This window comes from Vombatus ursinus, unplaced genomic scaffold (genome assembly GCF_900497805.2).
Source record: "Vombatus ursinus unplaced genomic scaffold, bare-nosed wombat genome assembly UNPS02015152.1, whole genome shotgun sequence".
NCBI lineage: Eukaryota > Metazoa > Chordata > Mammalia > Diprotodontia > Vombatidae > Vombatus > Vombatus ursinus.
In genome coordinates, this window is record NW_020954930.1 from 2,010,158 (window position 1) to 2,030,745 (window position 20,588).

Here is a 20,588-nt window from a genome sequence, read left to right on the forward strand (position 1 = left end):
GTAGGTATTTGAATATCTCTTCCCTGTCTCCAAATCCAGTGCCCTTTCCACTTTCCCACATTTCCTGCTCTCCACTCTGGCTCTCCAGCTCTTATACATCTTACCTGATCCTTAAAACCCTGGGAAGTGGATCCCAGGACCCTTAAGCCAGAGTGACAACCCTACTGGTTTTATAGATTCAAAAACTGAGTCCCAGAGAAGTGATTTGCCCAAGGTCACCCAGAGGGGCGTGTCTCATCAACATGAGGTACTGTCATTTTAAGAACAGTCTGATCCCACCACTCAGGATGATGTCACTCTTAGGGCTTTTATGATGCTAGTGATTGTGAGGTCATCACCCATTTGACCAGCCCTGGTGACTGAAGCGCTGCTGGAGTCTTTGCTACCCTCTCCACCAGCCAAGAGGGTGATGGAGAGCCTCATCCTATATCTGAGCCCTTTGGGCTGGAGGCTCCTCCTCTTCTTGGTGGTTGTGCTCTACTACTTGTTCAAGACCTTTTGGATATACCTGTTCAAGCTACTCCTGGACCTCTTTGCTGGCATGATATCTGTGGCCTTTCACATTCTCTCCATCTTCATTTTTCTCTGGTCCGGCACCCTGAGGGTAGGCTACAAAGTGATCTCCATTGTGGCTATGATGTTCCATACTAAGGTGCTGAGTCCTGTGTTTTCTTGCCTGAAACACCTCATGTGTCTGTTGTCAGCCTGTATCTCGATCATCTTCTTGGCCATATTCCATCAGGCCCACATCGCTGCCCTGAAAGTGCTGAAACATCTACGATACCTGCGCCATAAGCCCACTGTTGCCTTTCTCACCATGGTGCTGCAGTCATACTATGGCTTGATCGTCTACTGCCAAGAGAACACACAACAAGTCATCTGGCGAGCCCTCAAATACAAAATACTTTTCATCTTACTTCTTGGCTGTTTGGATGAGTTATGGGCAGTAGTCTACAAAGTAATTCAACTCATTTTGGCCATGGAACTCCCTGGGAAGGATCCTCTAGAAGCCATCATCACTTCTCTGCCCCCTACTATCATCCCACTGAGCAGGAGCTTTCCAGGGTACTACCCATTCACTATAACATGGCTCTCCCCCAGCTACAGACACCTGACCGTGCGAGTCAGTGTGGACGATGGAAGCAGGTCCTGCAGCTTCGAGCCCCCCACCGAGCCCCTGACCACCGCATTTTCATGCTGCCGCCACTGCCACCACCATGCCAGGCAGAGAAGAGTCAGTGGTCTCCTGCCCCTTTCCAGGAATACCCTTACTCAGCAGATCAAGACCATCTGTGTTACCTTGATCATATTCTACTACTTTGGTGACTGTCTTTCTTAAGATCAAAAAATAAAGTGACCAAGTCTGTGAAACACTTTGGAGAGCTCCTGTGGCCTTTATTTTGTAGGGGAGGGACAGGGCCCTGAGTAGTCTTCAGACTTAATGGGATTTCAAATTATTTCCAGTGCTTATATGAATCTAAGCGATTTAAAATGATTTCCTAATGAAACACGATGTTCTCTTTTCTAAAGGAATACTTTAAGAACAGAGTGACAAATATTCCAGGTCTTCATGGCATATGAGATTTCTACAATTGGTATTGGGGATAGGGGTGGGCTGATCAAGCTTCCGTCCAGTCCCTGGTTTCTCCCCCACCCCCACCTCTCACCTGCAGCATCAGGTTAGCCGTCAGAATACATTGTTCTGTAGCGCTGATCCAGACCCACCTGGGGCCTGGTGTTGGGTGCTAGCCGTGGCAGTGTTGGGAACATTTGGGTGTCTGTGTAGAACTGATGCAGGTAGAGATGGTGAATGTCGGGGATCGATTGTTGGATGGGGACGGAAACTGGACATTTAATTTCAGTGGTATGGAGAATTCTCTGCTAAGGAAACTCCCTGTACTATTTAGCAGTCAGATTATTTCTCTGCAAATTATAATCATAGAGTCACCCCAAGCACTAACCATTACCTCAAGGTTAATTGACTTGCCTAGGGTCACACAGCCAGTGTGTGTCAGAGAACGGTATTGAACTAGGGTTTTCCTGCCTGTCCACAGTGTTGGATTTAGAGGAAGAGAAAAATGGGTAACCTGACTGTTTTATACCCAGTTGACTAGCAACGCTCCTGACCAACTTGGGCTGGGGGTGATGAAGGGGAAGGCTTTCCAGAGAAAGTGATTGAATTTTGAAGGAAGATAGAGAGTCCAAGAGATAGGGGGACCCTTCTGGCAGAGGCAAGCAATTGGAATGTGGAGGTCAGGGAACAGTTAGGTCCGTTTGTCTAGAATGTGAGATGCCTGGAATGTCTGAAAAGGTGAGCAGAAACTGGATTGTTCAAGGTTCCTTTTTTTAAAAAAAATGACTAATATCTTTTTTTTAATTACTTCTCCTCCAAAGAGTTCTCTTTAAGCAAAAAAAATAAAAAGAAGGGCCTTCAACATAGATTTCTCTCACATTATAAAAGGGTTGGGGGCTCAAGCCCCTCTCAATCTAACTCTGCTAACCACTACTCCCTACTTCTCCTACTTGTCCCGAAGGCAGACAGAAGACCTTCCTTGTCTGTTTGCGGGGTTGTGAGCATCAGAGGAGATGGGCAAGGCCTGGCAATGTGAGGGACAGTCACTGCGCATTAGACTCAGAGGATCTACTTTCTTTTTTTTTTTTTTTTTGGCTGGGCAATGGGGATTAAGTGACTTGCCCAGAGTCACACAGCTAGCAAGTGCCATATGTCTGAGGCTGGATTTGAACTCATGTCCTCCTGAATCCAGGGCCAGTGCTCTATCCACTGTGCCACCTAGCTGCCCCGAGGATCTACTTTCTGATTTCAACTCTGCAACTTTTTGCCTCTTTTTGCCAGTGCCTAGCACATAGTAGGTGCTTAATAAATGCATGTTGATTGATCAATTAATTGATTCTGGTCATGTCCAACATAACACATATATGTAAAATGACTGGCTGATGATCTCTAAGATTTCTCTGTCTCTCACTGTCTGTGATTCTGATCCAATCTGATCTCTAAGGGCCCATTACTGCTAACATTATAAGACTTAAATCTAATCCATTACACATTTATTAACTGCTTTCTCTATATGGAAGCCCTGCACAATCAGTGGATGAATCAGTCCTCTAGGTGGTCAAAGCCAGGGGCCTGTGTCACAAGGGCCAGTGTGACTTTTGTGTTGGCCAAAGATATTTCCGTTCGCAAGAGTGTCAGATTTTGTTACCGATGACATTCTCAACCCTTCCTACCAAGCTTCTGGGGGTCTTTTTAGCCTCACAGATTTCTTCTGCACTCCTAGTCTGTCTGTGATTGTTAAATGTACAAGGGTCTGCACGTAGCAAAGCACTCCATCAGTTTTGCTGATTGCTTGAATAATCAAAATGATCTCTCAGAGATTTTCGTGAATCGCTTGATTTGCCAATTTGGAATAAACATGTTAAGACAGTAGGGGGTGAAGAGAGGGAAGATTTTACTAAAATAAAAAATAATAATAATATTAGTAAGAGAAACTTCACTCATCTCCCATTTGCCAGAGAATTGTCATAGCTGCTTTTATCAGTTTAACATTTGATGTCTCAGGCCTTTAGCTGAGTGAACCCAGCATCTCATATATATGTAAAGGTCAGTTCAGCCTGAGTCTTCTCCTTCCTTCTCTGGTGCTCTTTGCAAACTAGATGTTCCTCACAAGACCTCTCTGTGTAAGCCGTATCAGGGCTCAAGGACGCTTTCAAGACTTCCAGTATGTAGGGGCAGCTAGGTGGCGCAGTGGATAGAGCACTGGCCCTGAAGTCAGGAGGACCTGAGTTCAAATCTGGCCTCAGACCAAACACTTGATACTTACTAGCTGTGTGACCCTGGACAAGTCACTTAACCCCAATTGCCTAAAAAAAAAGAAAAAAAAAGACTTCCAGTATGTCTTGTTTTTGTTCATAAGAAACAGGGCCCCAGAGCAGTAACAGTTCTTAAACATCAGCTAGGCCAAGTCCTTCTCATTTTACAGATGAGGAAATGGAGGACCAAAGAAATTGTGGTTTTCCCAAGATTCTATAGAATAGGTGACAAAACCAGGACCTGAATCAGGGAATTAGCTTCTCTGACTCCAGATCCAACCCTCTTTTCACTATTCCCCAGGATCCCAAGTATTTCTCAGATGAGTGGAACTTTAAATCATGTCTAACTCTTATATTAATCTCAGCAAATTTGTTTTTAAAAAATCGTTTCTGATGAAACACAACATTCTCTTCTAAAGAGAATGCTTTTAACACTGGGGCAGGCTGACAAAGATCCGGTCTCCAGGGCACAAAAGATTGGCCTAAAGTGACCTCCCCTCCTCACACTCCCCTCTCCTACTCTCCGACCCACACTAGATTTAATAAGACCAGGCAATCCTGCTTTTTCCTTTTGCCCCAGAAGTTAGCCATGGTCATCGCGAGAAGCACGGTGGCGTAGGAGATACTGTCATGTGTTGAACCTGGAGTCAGAAAACTCTGGGTTCAATCCCCCCCCCCTTTTGACAATGAACGCGGGTCACCTAGAGGTTCCTGGAGGGTAAGCAACCTCATGGTCTGCACGTTTTGTTGGGCATCTGTCCCCTATAGAACTGTCATACTAGCTTGGCTGGATGTGAAAGTGAGGAAGAAGATGCTTTCAGAATCACAGATGTGACAAAGTTATAAAAGCGGAAGGCTGGGCGAATGTTCCAACACTGCCAGTCCGGTCCAATTGGACTTAAGAATCCCCCTCTGCATGTTAGCTTGATCATCTGGCTTTTTCTCAAAACCCTCCAGGGAGGAGGATTCCCACTGTATCCCATGAGAACCCCCTTCCAGTTTGGGCGAGCTCTGATGGCCAGCATGTTTATCCTGACCTCAAGCCACAGTTTGCTTCTTTTAAGTTCTTCCCCATTGCCCTGCCACTGCTTTGGAGCCAAGCATAACAAATGGCAGGACAAGGGCAGGAATTGGCATGAGGAAGGAAGGCAGGTCAGCAGAATTGTAAAGAATCTGGCCTCGGGCCCTCATAGCTCTGTGGCCCTCGGCAAGGGACTTCACCTCACTAAGCCCCAGATTCCTCATCTCTAGGACTCTCTGGCTTGACGTGAGGTTCAAATGAGATCCGGTATATAAGACACTATCACTGTTGCAAAGCACAACATAGATATGAGTTTGTGTTATTTGTTCTTATCAACCACATTTTTATCGTTTTCATGGGAGGTAGAAATGAGCAGGCTGTAGCATATAACTAAGGAAAGGCTCAAAGATCAGTCATAAAAGACATGGTCCAGGGAATGAAAGTATAAGAGGAAGAAGAGATAGGCAGGGTCAAGAGATGTTAGGTAAACATCTTGAGCCCTCCACACCTGTCCTCTCAATGTCAGGAGAAGTGAGGAAGGTGGACTCCTGTGGTGACCTTTAGTGGGTCCCAGACATAGTCAATGGCCCTGAAAGAGCAGTCCTCAACGGACTGTGATCTGCATTGTTGGAGGAAACAGTCTCGATGAGATCACCAATGAAAGCATATCATTTTTATTTTAATCAATCTCATCATCTGGGATACTAATGCCTCCTCCTTCAGGCTGGCAGCCTGCCTCTTTATGATGTCATGGATTATTGGCAAGTCAAGTGGATCGTTGGGTAGTGAGTCTCCAGGCAGAGTAGTATATAGAGAGGGCAAGGGCTCAGTCTCCTTACGACTGGCGGCCCCAGGTGCGAAGAAGCAGGCTCTGGTCCATCAGCTGAGAGTAATGTCATCTGAGCCCCAGAACCAGCGTAACACTCTTTCTTGTCCTTTCCCCATACCTTCTAAGGCCCAGTCAAGGTCCTCATTTAGACCTCCATGTCAGGTGCGGACTCTCTCTCCATCTCCTTTGCTGACTTTCACACCCCATGGCCAAACAACCTGCAGAAGACTTAAGAAGCAATTCCTGAACTTCTCCAAGAAGCTTTGGGACAAGGCACTGTTGGTTCCTATGTCTCATCTGCAGTCCCTGCCCAAGTTGGGGGCCAGTGCTCTGGCCTGCCAATGTGCCCTGCTGTGCTGGGCCTGCAGCTGCGCATTCTAGCTGCTGATCAACTGAAACTTAGAGCCAGAGAAGATGACTCAACCCCATGGAGCTCATGGGGTTGACTCAGGCCAACCATTCAGGAGGCCACAGAGAGACCATAGCCCACGGAGGGGGCCCAGACAAATATGGACCACTGGACACCCCCAAGTCATCCATGAATCTACAGGACCCTTCTCACCACGCAAACAAGTAGCCACAAGTCAAGGCTTCTGAAAGGTTACCACCACCACGCCAAGCACCAGCATCCAGCATGAATGTTGATCACGCCCGTATTCTTTGTTTGCTAGATGATCTAAGCCTAGCACACGTTCTGCCTTTTATTCACAACTAGTAACTATCCACAATATAATAAAATGAATGTGAAATGATTTAAGTGGTCCCCGGGTCTTTATTTGTCAAAGACCCACTACACAAATCCTTAACATCAGAGTGTAACAAAGAGCCCAGTCTTTCCCAGGTTCAGGGATTTCTCAATGGAGTAGAATGAGAAGAGGCTCCATTCGACCTCCCCTCCCCTCCCAGCCCACCCTGCTCAACTGGTGAAGAATACACCCGAACATTTCAATGGATGGCTTCCTCACCTTAAGACTCAGCAAAACTAGGCAATATTCTTTGGGGTGGGGGAAAAAGAGGAAGGTCCCATTAGCCCTAGGCATCACAGAGAGGCACCTTGGTATCCTGGAGACTGAGGGTCAGAGGTCTTTGGTTCAAATCCTCTCTCTGTACATTCTAATTACTTTTTTGTTTTTTAGGCAATTGGGGTTAAGTGACTTGCCCAGGGTCACACAGCTTGTAAGTGTCAAGTGTTTGGTCTGAGGCTGGATTTGACATTCTAATTACTTTTCCTGTGGGACCTTGAGCAAGTCACTTAGCCCAAATCCACTTGGCCAACTTCAAGGCAGTATATACAAATGTTAGTTATTGTTGTTATTGCCATCAAAACCTTTCTGAATCCTGCATCCCTGTGAGGGATGTAGATTACATTGCAAAGAATCATGGGATTCAGGGCTCAAAGGGATCCTAGAAGTCATTCATCTAAGCCCCTCATTTTCTCTTATTTTCCTGACTCTTTAGGATCTAAGAATATAAGATCTCTATAAGGGCTTCTGAAAGTCTTAGACCTTAGAATCTCAGTAAACTCTCTAAAATGGGAGTGACTAGATATGAAATGGCTTCTCAGGTTTGATTGTGAGCCCTGCCTGAATCTCCCTGGATGAGCCCCAGCCCTTGAATAGCCTGTGATCTCCAGCCCTGCCGGGGCTGCTTGGAGAAAGGTTGCTATAGCAATAATAGCAATAACTAACATTTGTCTATTGTTGGGTTGAAGTTTGCAAAGTGCTTTACATAATATTAGCTTATTTGAGGCCACGGAAGAGAGTAGAAATATTAGGAATATTTTTTGAACCACAGCCAGGATCCTAGTCATTTATTTCCCTGTGCTGGCTTCGCTTCATGTTCACAGCAACATATGTATATGTGTTTGGAAAAGTACATACCTGACTGAGCAAGGAACTTGTTTAAAAGCAAGGAGGAGGAGAGAGCAGATCTGCCCTTTTTGTTGTATATCTGGACACATCATACAACCTGAACTGCTTTGTGTGGGTGGCTCAGATTAGCAGCAGAGCTCAGAACTGGATATCAGCTATGCCCAGATTCTTCCTTATAGCATGAGAGGGAAGGGGAGGGGAAGAAAGGGAAGATAAAGAAGGTAAAGGGGAAGAGGGGAAGAAAAAAGGAGGAAGAATAAGAGGTGGAAGAAGAAAGGAAGGAGCAGGGGAGGAGAAAAGAGGGGGAGAAGAAAGGGGGAGAAGAAAGGAAGAAGAAGAAGGGGAAAGGGAAAGAGGAGGAGAAAAAAGGAGGGAGAAGGGGAAAGTGAAAGGGAAAACAGAGGGCATTCCAGGCAGAGGTAACCAACTTGTACCAAAGAGCAGACAGGCAGGACTCGGAATGTTAGTTCAGGGAACAGTTAGGTCAGTTTGCCTAGAATATAGAACACCGAAGGGAGGTTAGTGTGAAACTGATCTGGTAAATTTATAAATGTGTGGTTATCTAGGATACGAGCCTAGAACCTTTCTAGAAGTAAGGGAGTAAGGACAAAATAAGCTTTGGAGGGCCCTATGGGTTTGGAGAACCTGATAAAGAAAGAAAAGTAGGAGTCTTGGGGACAACTTAGCTTTTCTCCTGAGCCATCCCCTGGCCTTCTTGGCAAGGTCCTTTTCTCCCTTAGTGGATTGGGGACAGCTGTCAACCAGATGGTGGAGGTAGGGCTGGGGTGGGGGAGCTTTTTCCTTTTTTTTTTTTTTAATAAATTTGTATTGATATCTTTTGTTCTGAAATCATCTGCATTTCCCAATATGTCCTCCCACTTCAGAGTAGTTTTCCCATTAGAAAAAAAGAATAAAAGGGTGGGGGGAACAGTATAGCAAAATTAACATATATATGTATAAAATATATACACACACATACATACATACATATATATATATATAAAGTCTAAACTTTGAAGTTTTCTTTACCTAGAAGTTGCACCCCCATCTTCAAAAGTGAGGGGGTGGGAGGTGGGGTGTCAGTAAGCCTTTTTTTTAAAAATAGATTTTTATGGATGCCTTTTGTTTTTACATCTCCTATGTTTCCACCTGTAATCCCTTTCTCCCCTTTCCCTCCCCAGATAGCCATCCTTTATAACAAAAACATTTTTTAAAGAGGAGGACGAAAAAAAATTCAGCTAAAAAATCAATGCATAAATAGACAAAATCAGACATTATCTGCAATGTTCCATCCTCCCCCTTTGCAATGGAGCCCCCAGGGTGGGTGGAGAGGATGGCAGGTTGTCCTCCTCATCTCTCTTCCTTTAAAATGTTTTTGTAACATTCTCAGTTTGGATTGTTTGGGGCTGATTTTTCTTGCTACTTACATGGTTGTAAGTTACACAGTTGTGTATTGTCTTCCTAGTTGTGTTTACTTCACTTTGTGTCACTTCATACGAGTCTTTCCATGCTGAAAATCATGTTTGTTGTTTCTTGCAGCACAGTAATATTCCATTACGTACACAAAGGGTTCTTTCAATGCCAGGCTGAGGATTTTATATTTTCTTCTGCAGAGTAGAAGCATTTAGTAATTGTGAGCAAAGAGAGTGAGCTGATCAGACCAGGTGAGACCAAGCTCAAAAAGGCTTTGGCTGGCAATCTAAGTAAGGGTCCTAATGCTACTGTCCAGTCCAGTCCCCTGCCTCCCCAATCCAGCCATCTGCTGGGACAGCCAAGTCCAGCGTCACAGCTTTGTCAGGTTGGTCATAGGCCCTACTCAGAGCTTGAGTGCTTTCTGGGGTCCTCACAGTCAGCTTCTTTGTTTTACCTACGGGTGAAGGAAGATAAGAGACTTGTCCAAAGTCACATAGAATTTGAATCAAACTCAGCTGATTCTTCCCCCCCCCACACCTAATGAGGATAAGAGGAGAACTTAAAAAAAGAAATGTTTTGTTAAAAAAAAAAAAGGAGAATCTTTTGTTTTATATCACCTGCATTTCTTAATATTTCCTTTTCCCTTTTTATCTCCTGGAAAGCCAATCCCTTTAATAATAATAGTGGTGGTGGTGGTAGTAGTAGCAGCATTTATATGGTGCACTAAAATGATTGCAAAGTGCTTTATAGATATCTCATTTAACCCTCACAACAACCCTAGAAGGGAGGTGCTATTATCCTCAGTTTACAGATGAGGAAACTGAGGCAGACAGAGGTTAAGTGACTTGCCCAGGGTCACACAGATGGTAAATGACAAATGATAAGGCAGAGAAAGAAAGTGAGAGTGAGAGATATTCAGCAAAACTAACATAACACAACCACGAAGTTCCACATTATATTCAGTATTCCATACACCTGGTCCCCCACTTCTGCAAATCATAGGAGGGTGGTCCCTTGTCAGAATCATGGAGGCCAAACTTAGTCATTCAAGTTGCACATCCTTCACTTTTGATTGTTTTGTAGTTGTTGTTTCTTCCACTTTCACTGTTATCATTGTATATCTTGCTTTCTGGGTCTGCTTGCTTCTCTTTGCAATCAATTCGTCTAAATCTTCCCATGCTTCTCTGTGCTAGTCATGTTCTTTATTTCTGATACCACAGAAATATGCTGTGATATGTATAGGCCACAGATTGTTTAGCCATTTAGCCAATTGATGGGCATCTACTTTGTTTCCAGTTCTTTACTACCTCAAAAAGTACTGCTACAAATAGTTTGGTTTATATAGGGCCTTTCTTTTTGCCATTGGCATCCTAGGATATGTGGATAGTTGAAAAATCTTTGGGTCAAAGGGTATGGAGAGTTCAGTCAATCAGTCAATCAACAAGCATTTGTTAAGTATCTGCTAATGCTAGGGATATACAAAGAATGGAACAGTCCCCTTCTGTCAAGGAACTTAGATTGTAAGGGCAGTTAAGTGGCCCTGCAGTGGATGGAGCACTGGGCCTGGAGTCGAGAAGACCTAAGTTCAAACTTGGCCTCAGACATTTCTAGCTGAATGACCCTGGGCAAGTCACTTAATCTCTGTCTTCCTCAGTTTCCGCCACCATAAAATGGGGATCATAATAGCACTTACTCCCAGGGTTGTTGTGAGAATAGCCTACTATCTGGCACATAGTAGGTACTTAATAATGCTCGTTTCCTTTCCCTCACATGGGAGACTATATATATATTGATGTTTGTGTATTTTATACATAAGAAGAAGGAATAAATACAAATAATTAGCATGCTTATTGTCTCTTAATGGAGGATACAAGTTAAGTATTAGGATGGCTTTCCAGACATATATCGACATCCATCTCTAGTCCAGGTAGATCTTCTTTTATTTGATGAGAATTGTTTTGAATCAACATTTATATGTCTCGTTAAATCCCAGATATCTTGGGTCTTTTGGTAGATATTTTAAATCGAATTTCTTTCCCTTTTTTTCCCTCCTGGTAATTGTTAGTAATATACAGAAATGCTGATGATTTCTGGGTGTTTAGTTTGTATTCTCCTACTTTGCTGCAAGCTATTAATCATCTCTATTAGTTTTCCCCACTGATTCTCTAGGGTTTTCCATCATATTGTCTGCAAATAGAGATAATTTTGCCTCTTCCATTTCTTTTCCTTGTCTTATTGCCAAAGCTGACATTCCTAGCACTGTGGCCAATGATAGCAGAGAGAGAAGGGGGCATCCTTACTTCACCCCAGGATTGGGAAAGCTTCCAATGTTCTTCATTACCTAAAAATGCTGGCCCTTGGTTTGAGAGAAATGATTTTGTTCCTATGAAAAGGTAGCCAGGACCTCTGCTTTTTAATGGGCTTAACATAAACAAGTGCTGTATTTTGTTGAAGGCTTCTTAGGCATCTATTACTATAAATATGGTTTTTTGTTGTTTCTTTATATGATTAATTATGCTAATTGTTTTCCTAATGTTGAGCCATCCTTTCCCTGGTATAAATCCAACTTGGTCATAATGAATAATTTTTTGGATATATCACCGGAGTCTCTTGGCTAAAATTACATTTAAAATGTTTGCATCAATATTCATTAGTGAGTAGCAGCATGGCTTAGTGGATAAAGTGCTGGGCTCAGAGTCAGTGAATGCTTAGTAGCTGTGTGACCCTGAGCAAGTCACTTAACCTCCATGTTTCTCCAGGCAACTCCCTAGGATTTAGTCAATTAAGTAAAAAATAAGCTGATCTATGTAGGTGGAGGGAAAGTACCATGTCAAGAGTTTCCCATCACTGGTGAAATCACAGATCCTTGGAGTACTCGTTTGTGTGCTCATTAGTGATATCAGTCTGCTATGCTTTTTTAGCATTTTTAGCATAAATATTTGCTGCATTTTGTCAAAGGTTTTTTTAGGCATTTTGTTAGCAGTATTTTGTCATTTCTTTATATGATTAATTATGCTAATTGTTCTTTCTTGGCTTTATCCATCCCTGGTATGAGCATCTGGTCAATATGTGTCCCATAAAATGAGTTTAATTGAGTGCTTTGAGTTTTAGGAACAATTTAGGTAGCATAGTCACTCTTAAAAATTACATCTTAATATGAATAAATTTATTTACAAGGACCACAAGCATTTTAAATGTACCTATGTTAAATTGGTCATTCTGGAAAATTGTATGAAATTGGGTGAGATCTCTTGACGTCTTTTGTAAGTTGAGAGCAGGAATTCATTGCTGTTAAATGTTTGCATCTTGTACTTCTATATCTACTGAGCTCCTATTGTGCCCAGTACTGTGTAGGAGCCAGGCCAAAGACTTTATTTTTTTTTCAATTGAATAATGCTTTCTAGTAGCTCTCTTCTGGCTCCAAGCTTAATGAAACATCAGTACCCAGAAACAACCTTGGGAGTACCCCTTGATGTGGCTGAAGGAGTCCCAGCTTCTATATTCAGGCAAGAGGGACAAGTTGCTTGCATCTCCTGATCTGGAACCCCCTGACCTCTTGGGTAGACCTCTGGATAGAGGTCAACTTTTCAACCAACTTTATAGTACCACCTACGATGTGTAAGTAGTGTATGTACAAATCCTGTACTAGGGATCCTCTGGGCTTCCATTTCTTTATCGGTTCTTAGGGATACTGATACTTTCCTCACTGGGCTGTTGTGCCTTGTAGCTTACAGTGTGTTGTGTAACTGTGAATTATTATCTCTAAGTGTGCCCATGGGCACTTGTTCTGGACTTGCTCACGTGGGTTAATGTCAAAGACTTCTTTTTTGTTTAATCCATTGCTCTTCATGTCTTACCGATGATGGAACATTATGTTTGTATGCATGCACATGCAATATAAGAAGAAATCATATTTTAATTATTACAATATCAAGTGGTGGGACAGAAAATTAGATGAAAATTATTCAGAATCACTCATTGTTTTCTTTCTCCTCATCCCTGTTAGAATCACAGTAGGGAAGAGCGATTAGCAAATTCATGAATTGTGTATTAGTTTACCTTTCTATTCCCAAGGCTAATTGTTTAGGCTTTTTACCTTAATTCAAATAACAATGTTTCTGATGCCTGGCTTCTCAATTTGGGGTTGGGGGGATGGGGAAGTGGGAAACACAAAGCTTCTGCATGCCAAACCTTTCAGGATGATCTTTGGCAGCTGGGCAGAGGAAAAATTAGAAGTGAGAGAGACCAGGACTCTTACAGTGGTACAGGTCAGAAGAGATGGAGGTCTTTACTAGAAGGGGACAGTGGAGGAATACGGGACAAGGAAGAATCAAGGTTGACAGGGAAGGTCTTTGGCTCCTTGCCCACTTCTCTTGTCCTGGTGTCATGGCGGAATTTAGGGCCAGCCCAGAGAGTAAGGTGGAGTGAGCTAGGTTGATTTAGGTTTGAAGCTGGCAATCTTCTCCAAAAAGAAACAAGTTAGAGCTTGAGGAAACACATAAGCAAGCAAATGTAAGCTTTTAAAAATGTCTTTGTGGTTTTTAAACTTCCTCACCCTTAGCCATACCTCTCCTTTTCATGTCATGGAGAATGTGGATGTGCTGCTCTGGTTTGGCTTATTTTGCTCTCAGTCTGTTTGTGCTAATCTTCCCCGGTTTCTTTGAATTCCTTCGTTTGAATTCTGGGCATTCCTTCTTGTTCGGTTGTTCAGTTGTTTTCAGTCGTGTCTGACTCTTCGTGACCCCATTTAGAGGTTTCTTGGCAAAAATACTTGACTGGTTTGCCATTTCCTTCTCTAGTTCATTTTACAGATGAGGAAACTGAGGCCAACAGGGTGGGGTGACTTGCCCAGGGTCATATAGCTACTAAGTGTCTGAGTACGGATTTGAACTCAGGAAAATTAGTCTCCCTCACTCCAGGCCTAGCACTCTATCCACTGTGCAACCCAGCTGTCCAATTCCTTTTTAAGGCTCAATATTGCTCAACCATCCCACAACAGGCGGGCACTCACTCTGGCTCCGTTTTTTTGCTACCCTAAGAAGTGCTGCTGCTTCAGTATACGTGAGGCTTCCAACTAAATTTTCATACAGATTGAAATATAATTCTTATTGTTTACCTTTAGAGACGTGAGCTTGTAGCATGTGTTTTGATAAAGGAAGATGAGAATTTCACAGTGTTGAGATGATAATTATCCATCTCATGGGAACAGAAAATCACTCTGAAAGTAATCAATAAATTGCATGCCTTCCCACGTTTTTAAGATTGGAAATACTCGCGTGGGTTGAGGTCAAGGGAAGGGCAAACTTCATTAGTTTCTATGGCCCTCAACATCAAGCTATCCTACTCTTATTCAACTATAGAGCCTTTATGTCTGATCTTCGAATATGAAAAACACTGAATCATATGTCCCCCAAATTAGCTACCGAATCTAAACACAGACTCTCTCCACTGTTTGGATCTGAAATGGAGCCGAAGGGAAGAGTCTCTAACCCTTTTCAGTAGAAGCAAAGCTTCTAATGTATAATGAAATAGGAGTTGACTTAATGTCTGTAATCACGATTTGCTTTGGTCTAGAGATGAAGTTTTTGTAGTGAAACAAAGGAAGTCATTTGGACCTGTGATGCCCACTGAATAGATATCTCATGTGACTTTTGTTGCATTATGGTTTGCTCACACTGTGCTAAGGTCACTTCAGGCTCTCTCCGTGATGAGAGACATGGATCTAAGAACTGATTCTGCTCCTCCTATTGTTCGTTCCTAAGGATGGTGACGTAACAGAGAGAGTGCTGGACTTGAATTAAGGAATACCTCCATTGGAATCTTGCCTCAGATACTTCCTAGATATGTGACCCTGCATAAGCCACTCAACATTTTTTGAGCCTCAGTGTTTTCATCTGCAAAACTGGAATAATAGCACCTGCCTCACAGGGTTGTCATGAAGGTCAAGTGAGAAAGTTTGTAAAGCGATCTGCAAACTTTAGAGTGCCTTAGCATGGTCAGCTATTGGCCCCTGTGAAGGACTTTCAGTCTATGGAACAGTCTACTTTTTGTAAAGAAGTATTGTATTGCCGCATACCTAACAAAGTGTAATATATAATGAGCAAGGCATAAAACCCAAGGGATAACAGGATTTTTGAGCTGGAAGGGACCTTAGAGATTATAGTTCAGTGCCCTCCTCTGCTCTAGGCCCACACAGGAAAAGGATCTAACAGAGATCATGGTGAGTGGGTGGCAGAGCTGGAACCAGGACTCAGGTGGCCTGCCTCCCACTTCACCCCAGCCTTTTCACTGTTCTCCTCTGCTTTCTGCAAACCTATTGAATTTCTATTCAAACTAGCATTTCAAATGCAATTATGATTTTGATTCCCCTTTAAAAAAAAAAAAGCACGATGAAACTGATGGACCAGCAGGTCGACATTCCTTACTGATGATAAGACATAGACTGAATTCTAGTCCAAAATGAAATGAAGTGGGTGCCCGGAGTTCCCTTAAAATTCGATGAAAATCTTGGTGATACACAATAATATGGGTCAGTTTCCAATCGTGTTTCAATATAAACACATTGAGGAACCTGAGGCAGAAGGGCAGGAGGCTCAGGGTTGAATGCAGACAGATAGTTAATTGGAAAATATGATGGTTGAAAAAATTCCATCCCATTACTGAGATCCAATAACTTGGGACCAAGACATCCCGAAAAGGAGGGGATGAAGCTAACCCGAGTAGGCTCTGGCTGTGATGAATTATGTCTTAATGAGTATAAATCCTTTGCAAAGCATCTCAAAAGAGAACTTAGGAAATTGCATACAGTATCTGAATGACAGCTACTATTATCCTAGAACATTATAAATGGAAGAATCTTTGCACCTAGGCCTCCCTCAGTCTTGGTGTTTGTAGTGATGTGTGCCCTGGAATGTGTGCCATCTTCAATTCCAGAGTCTGGAAACCCAGGGCCAGGAAACTGTCCAGTAACTAGGCTGTGGGGAGAGTTCAAAATGGCTTTCACTTTTCACTGAGCAGTTTTCCACAATATGCCTCCTTCTCTAGTAAAGCTGTTTGTGTGTGTGTTTTTGTTGTTGTTTGATTTTTTATCTTCAAACAAGCTAGTATGTCCTGATTCTCTTGAATTCAGCTATTTTTTTTAATTAAGCACATACTATGTGCTAGATTCTTTGCTAAGCACCCGGTGATGCGAAGAACCAAGGAGACAGGTTCTCCCTTCAGCCTCTGGGGAGCTTACATTCTGTCAGAGGGAAAGGGCACATAATACTGGTAAGGTAGTACAAAGTAATTGGAGGATGGGGAGGAGAAGGAATCCTTGTGCTACAGTATCAACTGGGGGAATGGGGAAAGGCCTCTTAGAGAAGGTGGTACTTGCCCTGAGCCCTGAAAGAAGCTAGAGATTGCAAGATGAGGAGGGAGAGTATTCCAGGCAGAGGAGACAGCTTATGCAAAGGAGTGAGGATGGAATGCCATGTGAGTGGAACAGCGAGCAGCCCAGTCTGAGGCAGACGTGAACTGCATGAGGGAAAAGTATGCGGTCTAAAAAGATAGCTTGAGAAATAGCAATAAACCTACTGAGAACAGAAAACAACTTGCACAGAGCTGCATAATAACTGCTCCTCAGAGCAAGGATTCTTAACCTTTTTTGGTATGTCTTAACCCTTTGGCAGACAGTCTGATAAAGCCTATGGACCCCTTCTTAGAATCATGTTTCTAAATGCATAAAATAAAATATCTAAGATTATAAGGGAAACCAATCACATTGGAATGCAGGTATCAAATATAACAAGTTCACAGACCCCAGGTTAGGAACCCCTGCCTTTGATTGAATTCAACTGTTTGGTTTTCTTATGTATCTTTTTTTTTTAATTAAAAAATGCTTTGTGGGTTTCCCCCTGGGGCAGAGATAGAAAGAGACTGCACCAGTAAAGCTGTTTGCTTAAGGGGACAGTAGAAAACAGGAGAGGGGTGGGAGTCCAGAGCAAGAAAAGAAAGCTACTAGCTGCAGATGTTTCTAGATGTTCCTTTGACAGAGTGGCATTACTTTTTCTTTATTGACAAGAAGTCTTCTTTTGCTGCAGTCATTTAGAAAGAACCAAAAGATTGGATATATATGTATGTGTGTATATGTGTATATATATAAATTTTTTTTTAACAGGTTTGTGTTGTGGAATAATACTGGAGGTATGTAGCAGACGCATTCTGGATGTTATACTGCCACCTCTTGGTTATGTAAATGAGAGATTCTGCAGTGGATGCTGCTTGTGTATTTCAGACTGGGATGCTGCTTGTACATTTCAGAGTGGGATGCTGTCTGTATATTTCAGAATGAGCATGAACCAATGCACCCTTCCCCGGTCCTTTTGAACCAGGGCAGTTATAAATATACATATGCTAAGAGCCTCATCTAAGTCACCATAACTAGTCCTTAGGAAACCTAGAAGCAAAAGGATCTGTTGGTGGGGGAGGAGAAGATGTTTGGACTTTCAGTAAGTTGGAAATTGTTTGTGGAGTACACTTTATCCAATCAAGTTCAAGTTAATTCAATCTTCGCTTAAGTGTAACCTAAAGCACAGAAATCCAATCATTTTCTTTCTTTTTTTTAAAGAGCCCGGTTGCCTCTTCATTTTAATCAATTTTAATCACTTTAGCAAGGTATTATTGGATAACGGGCTTGCAGGCTCAAGAAAGCTGCCCTTTTCTTATTAAAGTAGGTCTAAAGATCAGAAGGAAATAGAAGCAAAGTGCCCTGGGAGCAGAGAGGTCGGTGGTTAACTCAATCGTCTCCTAGTCGGGGACCAACGTGGAACTTGTGAAAACAACAGGCTGGCTGTGCCTGCAGTGGGCATGTGGAGACCAAGCTCACTGATCTATTGCAACCCAAATGGCAAGAAGAAACCCCATTGTTTCCTTAATGCTGTGGTCTAGATAACCAGCCGACTCTCTTCTCCTTGGCAGTGGGAGAGAGGAAAATCATGTAATGAATCACTGGGGCCCAAATGCAGCTGTGGCGGCATCAGGAAGTGGCATTTGGAGTTGTTGGAGAGAAGAATATTAGAATCGGCTCAGAATGTCACAGCTGAGAGGGCCTTTTGAGATTGTCTGCTCTACCCCTTCCTTTCATAGAGAAGGAACCTGAGGCCTGGGGGGAAGGGCTGTGCCTCTTTGCTTTCCTGATGGATCCAGCAGTTGTGTGAAGGTAGCAAGTGCATGAGGCTGCAACTGGGAAAAGCTTGTATCTGGTCCCAGCTCTGCCATTCCTTTGCTGAGTGCCTTCCTTTTCCCTCCCTGTAAACAGAAGTGGTTGCCTAGAATAGGGCTTCTTAACCTGGGGTCTGGGAAGTTAAAAAAAAAACACAACTTTTTTTTTATAACTATCTCAATGGAATTGATTTCCTTTGTAATCCTATATATTTTATGCATTTTAAAACATCGTTCTGAGAAGGAGTCCCCTAGGTTTTACCAGACAGCCGGCCCAAGAGGTCTAGGACACACAAAATGTTTAAAATCCCCTGGCCTAGTATAGCTCTAAGGTTCCTTTCAACATGAACGGTCTCTGAGATTGCTGTGTAGTTATAAAGATTACTGTTGGTTAGTGGCAGAGATTGAATTAGAACTCCCAGTCCAGTCTTCCTTTTGTCTAGGTGCTGCTGGCTAGTTCCTCTCTGGAGGGTTTCTAGATTGATGGTCAAACATAGAGGATGAAAAGGTTTGGAAGGTCAGAAAGGACTAGAGGTAGCCAAGGAAGACAGGAAGATGCAGGGGAGGGAGAGGGACGAGGGAACCAAATGTGGGGTGTTTTTTCACAGTATTTTTTTTTTGCACATGTATACTTTTAATATTAGAAAGGGCAGAATTAAATCCAGCAACACTTATCCCATGCCTGCTCTGTACTCATTGACTGGTGAGATACAGAATATAAATAAAACTGCATCCCAGCCTACATGGAACTTAATCTAGGTCCTAGACTAAAAGATTCTAAACCTTTTTGTATTTTCTGAATCCCTTCAACAGACCCAAGGGGTGTGTTCTGGACCCCTTGTTTGATGAATCCTATAGTCTTCTCTGAATCATGTTTTTAAATGCATAAAATGAAAGACCTAGGATTACAAAGAAAATCAATTCTATTGGTATTTCATTATTTAAAAAAAAATTAAATTCATGGACCCCAGGTTAAGAATCCCTAGACTAGGAGCATATGGCGTATATGCAAATAAGTATACTACATAAAAAGTTCTTTGCGTTTGTTTATGAAGATCTGAAACCTGAAGTTGACATAGCACAGAGGGAGCTAGCCCATCCATCCTTCCAACTTTCCCCTTTCCATCGAGGGCACTACTATCCTGCGGGTCACTGAAGCCCAAGGCCTCTGAAGTCATCCTGTATTCTTCCCTCTGGATCTCCATGTGGAAGCAGATGTGAAGTTTTGGTCCTTCTGCCTCTATCCCGTCTCTCATGGCTGTCCCTTTGTCTCTGTTCACACAGCCACCATCCGAGTTCAGGCTCTCATTACCTCTTGCCTTGACTATTGCAATAACTTCCTAACTAGCTTCTCGGCTCTTGAATTTATCTTCCACACAGCCGCCAAATTGACATTCCTCCAGCACAGGATCAGCGCTGTCACCCTTCTACCCATTAATACCTCCCTACTGCCTCTCCAGTAAAAATCAAACCCCACATATTGGCATTTAAAGGCCTTGCCAGTGTAGTTTCAGCTTCCATTTCCAGGCTAACTGCACAGTACTCCTTCACACACTCGACATTAAGTCAAACAAGCCTATTTGCTCTTCCCCCAATTCGGCGTTCTGTCTCCCATCTCTGTCCTTTGCACATGCCATCTCGACTTTTTTCTTTCTTCAAAGCTTAGCTCCATTATCACCTGATATGGGAAGCCTTTCCTGATTTATTGTCCCCTCCTTAAATTATTATGTAGCTTCTGGTGGTGAGAGCACTGGGCTTGGAATCAGGAAGATTTATCTTCATGAATTCAAATCCAGTCCCAGACACTTATTAGCTGTGTGACCCTGGGCAAGTCACCTCACCCTGTTGGACTCAGTTTCCTCATCTGTAAAATGAGCTGGAGAAGGAAATGGCAAACCACTCTAGGATCTTTGCCAAGAAAAACCCAAATGGGATCAAGAAGACTCAGACACAACTGAAATAACTGAACAACTCATCAGCGCACTTGTTATACACCCACATTCAAACATAAGCTCCTTGAGGAAAGGACTATTTCATTCTGTGTCTTTGTGTCCACTGCTCCTTGCACAGGACCTTACATATAGTAGGCACTTAATAAATGTCTGGTAGAGGGGCAGAGCCAAGATGACGGAGTGAAAGGAGTGACTTGTTTGAGCTCTCCCCCAGACCCCTCCAAATACCTGTAAAAATGGCTCTAAACAAATTCTAAAGCAGCAGAACCCACAAAAAGACAGATTAAAACAAATTTCCAGCCCAAGACAGCCTGGATGGTTAATCAGAAAGGTATATCACACTGGGCAGGGAGAGGAGCGCAGTGCGGCGTGGGCACGCAGGCCACAGCGACCCTGGAGCAGGCCTCAGAGGGCAGAATCGTGGGCAGCTGTGGCAGTGTCCAGACTTCTCAAACCAGAAATGCCAAAGACAA